Genomic DNA, 6,266 nt, shown 5'->3' with positions numbered 1-6,266 from the left:
AGCATACACTTATGATAGTGAAGAGACTTACTACATCGGTTGCCAAAAATACTATTTCTGTTTTTCTTTGCTTACGTAACTGAGTCTCGATATTGAATAGTGTTATGTGAACGAAGGTAAAAACCAAGCATTAACTATAATGCATAATATGCACGTTCTAGATATTGCCCGTGCACTGTGCAGTACGCCTCCGCATAGTACACACTTGGCAGTGAGGGACATTGTGTTGGAGGACACCAGAATAATTTCTCACACATGCGGTTGATTACCTTGCTCCTTTATTGAAGCATAAAGACGTTTCTACATTCCGCCTGAACTAAAATGCGGTTTCCGTGGCCGGGACATGTACCAGCCACCGCGCGTTTCATGGAGCAGAAACTTGAGAGTTATTGGCCGTAGGAGGGGGTTCTGCACGTTGCGATGAAGGCGTTGCGGTGACGCTATCAAACTGTCGGAAGGTCCAACCATCTTAAAACGTGGTACTAAGATGCTGTGTTGGCAGAAATTGTGAAAAAATATGTAACCAGAAATACGTCAAGCATTCCATCAGTGTTCTAAAACCGCAATGACATCGTTATACTCGTTTCGCTGACGTTCCAATGACATCCTTTCAATTTACGTGCTCGATATGCCGAGCAAACTTTAAAGAAGATACGACGTGACACAATGCGCGACTTCTGGTAAACGTCGTCCATATTTAATCATATTCACTCATGATTGCACTAACTCCTCCTACTTACTGCATACTGATTTCACAAAGTTGGAATAGAATGAGCGAGTAACGAAATGTGCGATATGCAAATTTGTTTGAACGGCAGGGATTGCCGGTGTGTTTGAGGGGACGTGGGTACGAAAGTGTACGAAAGCGAGCATGAAGGCGAGTGGGTGTTCGCGAATGTACGTGCAGCCGCGAGTAAGAGCGTGAATTTGAGCAGACGCTAGGTGATGGTTGCATATAGCACATAAAAAGAATCGGCGCGGGACTATGACCAACCACTTATTTTGCCAACCTGTGGCACATTCACATGTCCTCTCGTAGGAGCGGCATGACAACTCGCAGCGTGAAGATCGCCCGGTTCCCGCCGTGCGTGAATGCCGTGGGTGCAGAGCCATCCGTACGCGCGCGCTGCAGCGCTCATCGTCTCAGCAGGGCAGCAAGGTGGTCACGTGACCACCATCATATAGCTTTAGGCCCTTTTATTAAATCATCGCTTGCACGTGCGCGACGTAACGTTGGCTCGTGCTCCACGCTGCCGAGCCCTTATCCGATATTGGGGGCGAGGAAATCAAAGGGAACGAAAAGAGAGAGAAAGAGAGAAGTGGGGGAAGCCCACCCGAACATTTGAGAGTGTCCTCCCCGCATATTGTGGTGGTACATTCCGGTCTGCGAACGTACGCACGGGGAAAGGGACATGCGTTACGCCAGAAGGGGCAGCGAAGTAGCACTGAGGAGCGGGTTCGTGCGTGAAACGGAGGCGACACGCCCCCAATGTTCCGTGTGTGCGAGGTCCCGAAATTAATTCCTAGCGTGAGTTAGGGAGTGCGCGCTTGGTCCTCTTCGTTTTCTTTCCTTATTCCGCGCCGGGCAAGTGGGTTGCCTTGAGCCGATATATGAGCGCGGGGGTTCGGCTGTCACGCTCGATTACCGCAAAGCGGCGCCGATATGCTATAGGCGAAGCCCTGAACGGTGACATGGTACAAACAATATACACGTGTGCGAGGAAAGGAGAAGTGCCGATAAAAGATTACTTGTTTTTGTTTGGATTACTATGCGGGCGAGACACTAATACATGTGCCGCGTCGCTTTGAAATGGCATCATCAAAGAGAAAGGGCCGTTTGCTCGTGCACTCGATTCATTATCGCAAACAGTGCAGAAATCTTCGCCCTTACACCGCTTCCCACAGTGCGCAATGTTTCTTCATTCGGACAGCGAAAGCAGTGGGGCATCAGCATAACGGTAGTCACAGCCTGGGCGGACAAAATCATTCAGGCAGGAAGTCATGGTAGCCTTCACAGTCTGCGTTCTTCTCTTGCTGTCTTGTCTCGCAGCAGAAGTTGCTTCAGAGCCGGGCGACGGCTTTCATTCAGCGAGCCTCCAAAGAGGTAAGCATGCACGGACCCTCAGTGACCCTGTGTGAGTCCACGACACTGTTGTGGTGCCGCAATCTTCAGCACAGGAATGTTTAAATTGTAAAACTTCTGGTTTCCGATGATATCGCCTGAGCAAATAGGCACTCTAGCATTAGCAACGCGTTACGTCGGAAACATGCGGTTTGTCTCAGAAACTTATTTTGCACTTAGTATCTACATTATATTATCTGTACTTTCAACTGGAATGTTGGGTCCACGGAGTTTGCAACTAAGTCCCTAAGCTACAATGAAGCTGTGACAGTTGCCCTAGTGAAGGGCTCTCGATTAATTTTGCCGCATGCGTGGAATTTCTTGCCGTCTGCCTAAGCAGAATCACACACGTGTTCTTGCATTTATTCCTCATCGTGATGCGATCGCCACAAATGTGGATCGTACGCGCGACTTCATGCCGAGCAGCAAACTGCTATGACCGCTGTTCCGCCACAACACGTGGACAATATTTCGATGAGACTGCTTTTTGGAGAGTAAAGGTAGCAAGCACAGACACGCAAATATTCAATATTATCCTTGGACGCTGACATAAGTGGAGATAATAAGTGATGCTGTTCCTCCTGTTGCTTCAGAAACAATAAACTTATTCGGTACAATAAAGACTTTAACTTACGGACTAATTCTCGCATGCACGGATTAGCACAGCTTGTCAGGTCCACTAGTCCTTATCACTCTGAGAATGACATTTTCCGAGCGAATTAAAATGTTGCTGCGATTAACGCTACCAATGACCGAATATGAATTCACAACAGTGTTCTATGTCTTTGCGATAACTGCATCCTTAGCTAATCTATTACTAACTTTTATACAAGCGTATTTACAAAACAAATAATTCCACAGGGCTTGAGTACACTTTTCCATCGCACCAAGGAAACGTAATAGGTCGATATCAACTCTTGCGGGTATGTTCTTCCCACAATAGGGACCTACTGTTTCAAATGCTGCTTCAAAGAGGTTCTGAACCTTCCTCAGTTATTTTTTCGATTGCCTGCAATATCATTTCGGTGTTGCGTTTTATCGTTCATCGCCTAGTTTACCTTATAGTCATTGAGCAAAACACGTCGATCAGAAGGAACCATAGCGACAAGTAAAAAACGAAAAGTAATAGTACTAAGACTTGGATAACATTTACCGCCTAGAGGCATTAATGGTGGGAACAGTAAGACACGGCATCATGACGACGACGACCCCGCCGGAAACAAGATGCCGACACATCTTTGCCTGAAATCGTAACACTATCTTATCAATGCACCTACTAGCCTACCCATGAGAACTACTTCAAATGGGTTACAGTCCTGCCACAAAACAACGCTAAAGCCAGATTGCTTTGAACATTTCTGTCGTCCGGAATAAAATAAATAGACACAACAGACTTTTCTTTCGTCCACATGGCCCATGTGGAGAAGATGACGGGCGTAAAGTGCGTTCTTGAAGCCGTGCGAGATTAGAGTTGAGCACATTTCTTTGTCAAGTGAACTGAGGTCATAAGCGAATATTTAGATGCAGTTTATTTGAAACGCGGTCCTTAGGTGAACTTTCTTCGTTCATACGAGAAGAAGAAAATTTATTTTTATTTGGACATATTGGAATATATGGAAAAAATTTTATATTAGTTTCATGGTTATTTTCTGTGTTATTGATGCTCATCATCAATATTTCCAGAACGACGGGCAGCGTTCAACCTGCGGCAGATGGAAGAAGATGGTGAGAAAAATACATACATCCAGTTACCTAAACAAAAGTCACAGCAAATAAGAGAACGAGGACACACGGTAGCGCCTGCAGGCTCAAAAATAAACAACACGAGGGCCGTTCTGAAAGAGGTGTTTCAATGGGATATATAGCACACAAAATAGTAAAAGTACATTTCGGAATGGAATAGACAAAAACGCGAAGTGAGGTACCAGCATGCTGAAAACTTCCTGCTGCATACAGCACTGGCTCAGCTCGGACAAGCAACGCCTTCGCTGTAGAGCTTGTACTCCACTTTGAGCATCAGGTCTTCCAGAACCATTCAGTCTTCCCAACAATATTACTAACCAAGTCTGCTCACCAGAACACTCCATAAGTATTGAACACTGCGAAGAATTGAGATTAAGGTAAAGTAGGTTCAAACCGTTCATTGAGAGATGACAACTGCTTACTATCAGCGCTGCTGTAAAGTATAGTTCCCAATTTTCGGTTTGTCTTCTCACCAAGTAGCCGCATACACATGCCATACGTCACCTATTGTACCCATTGTTGTTCCCCTCTTAGCGATGAGAAAAGCAACAAGGCCACCTCAAACCGCTGCTCAAAATATTTCAGTTACTGACATCAACAAAGAAAATTAGGCAGAGAGAAGGAAAATAAAGAAAGTCAGAAATTAAATCTGCGAGAAAGGTTTTCAGAAAGCGTCTAGTGCTATCAAAGAAAAAAAATTATAACAGCAATTCAACAGAAGAAAATCCCGAGCGTCATTATTGTTAAGCAATGTCCACTAGAAGAAATGGCTGCGGAGAATGGTGCGTGGGTTTGATACCTTGTTTCACGTGATTTCTTTTTATTGAGCTGGGAGTAAATGTCTGCTTGGTTTCCATATTTGTTCCCAGTGTCGCAAATACTGCCTGTTGCGAGCTCTTATTGCGAATCACATTCTGCTCTCTGATTGCACTCGAGGCTTCCGAAAGATGCACGTCTACCGACGTCCCCGGAAGAATCCGCCGTACTCGGATGTGGCCGCCAACCTGGTCAACGACGGCTTGACCTACGTTCAGGGAGGGCGCCTTTAAAGCGCATCTCCGCCAAGCGCAGGCATTGTCAGTCCAAGGGGCCAATCGGCTTTCCTGGTCTCAAGAGCCTCGCTGGTGAAGGAAAGTTAAACAAACTTTGGAAAATCAAATACAAGTGACAACGCGTCTTGGTGTAAATCTTTCATTTCCCCATTATTAGATGAATGAGTCGATCTTTATGACGTAAGCTGAAGAACATTAAACGCTCTTTTGAGCAACGAATATCACCCGAATAGGCTACTGAGCTTCCGCTGAAAACACCTCGTATATTATTAGTGAGCTGTGATGTGCTCCTTCGCAGCGTCTGCTATGGTGAACGTGCTCATTCCTTGATCATAACAAAATAGGAGTTTACTTTCACGTCAATGAAACAATATATAACAGCCAACTCATCGATAATAGATTTTTGAAGCTTGTATACGCGTCAGGAATCCACATCACAAGTTGCCTACGCTGGCTTTGTAGAGGAAGGATCAGAACAAGCGAATATCTCTGAGCACGTTAGTGATAATTAAAGTCTGCTTTGATGCAGTGAAACTTTATGTTCATCCAGAAATTGTGTCGCAGCACTTCTATACACTCTGGTGGACAACAGACGCAAAGCTTCTAGCGTGTTAAGCGTGAAGGGAGCCAAGCAAATGCTGACATATAAAGGTGTCTAAATTAGATTGTGGAGTTACCGTCCCTAAACTGCGCAGTGAGCTCCGAGGAACATCGAACTTAAGGGCTCTTAATCAATTTTGATGCCGTGTGGTTCTTGAACAAGCAACAGAATATAAGTATGCAAGCGATTTTACATTTTGCCTTCAGTGAAATGGGACCACCACGGTGGGGATTCGAGCCCCCAACCTCGTGCTCAGGGAAACACTATAGCCAGTAAGCCACCACGTAAGGATCGGTTCTTTCGCCGCTTCTCTTCAACCTGGTACTCCTCCCTCTCCCGACTTTGCTTCAAGACATAGAGGGCATAGATCACGCTCTCTATGCAGACGATATCACTGTGTGGACGTCGAGGGCAGGGTCGGAGAGTTGGATGGAGGAGACCCTTCAGAGAGTGGCAAAGACCGTGCACGAGTTCGCTAAATCGTGCGGCCTCAGTTGCTCGCCACAGAAGTCCGAGTTACTCGTCATCAAGCCAAGAAGAAAGAAAGGAGACCAAGAGAACGTACGCATCACCATCGACGGGACGACCATAACACCAACCACGCAAGCACGTATCCTGGGTGTCATCTTTCAGAACAATGGCAAGGCGGGGGCGTCGATCGACAAAATCAAAGTTTCAAGGGAACAAATTTCTAACGTGATCAGAAGAGTCACAAACAGACAAAGGGGATTGAAGGAGGACGATGTAC

The 6,266-nt window shown here is 45.8% G+C and overlaps 1 long non-coding RNA gene across 1 annotated transcript; it reads left to right on the top strand.

Moving 5' to 3' along the window:
• The first annotated feature begins 1,985 nt into the window (after nt 1-1,985).
• On the top strand, nt 1,986-5,124 carry LOC140218817 (uncharacterized). The gene is made up of 3 exons (XR_011895006.1): nt 1,986-2,104; nt 3,806-3,847; nt 4,802-5,124. It is a non-coding gene; the product is annotated as an uncharacterized lncRNA (long non-coding RNA).
• Nucleotides 5,125-6,266: the final 1,142 nt, after the last annotated feature.

Source organism: Dermacentor andersoni, chromosome 6 (genome assembly GCF_023375885.2).
Source record: "Dermacentor andersoni chromosome 6, qqDerAnde1_hic_scaffold, whole genome shotgun sequence".
Classification (NCBI taxonomy): Eukaryota; Metazoa; Arthropoda; class Arachnida; order Ixodida; family Ixodidae; genus Dermacentor; species Dermacentor andersoni.
This window is presented reverse-complemented; position numbering and strand designations above follow the sequence as displayed.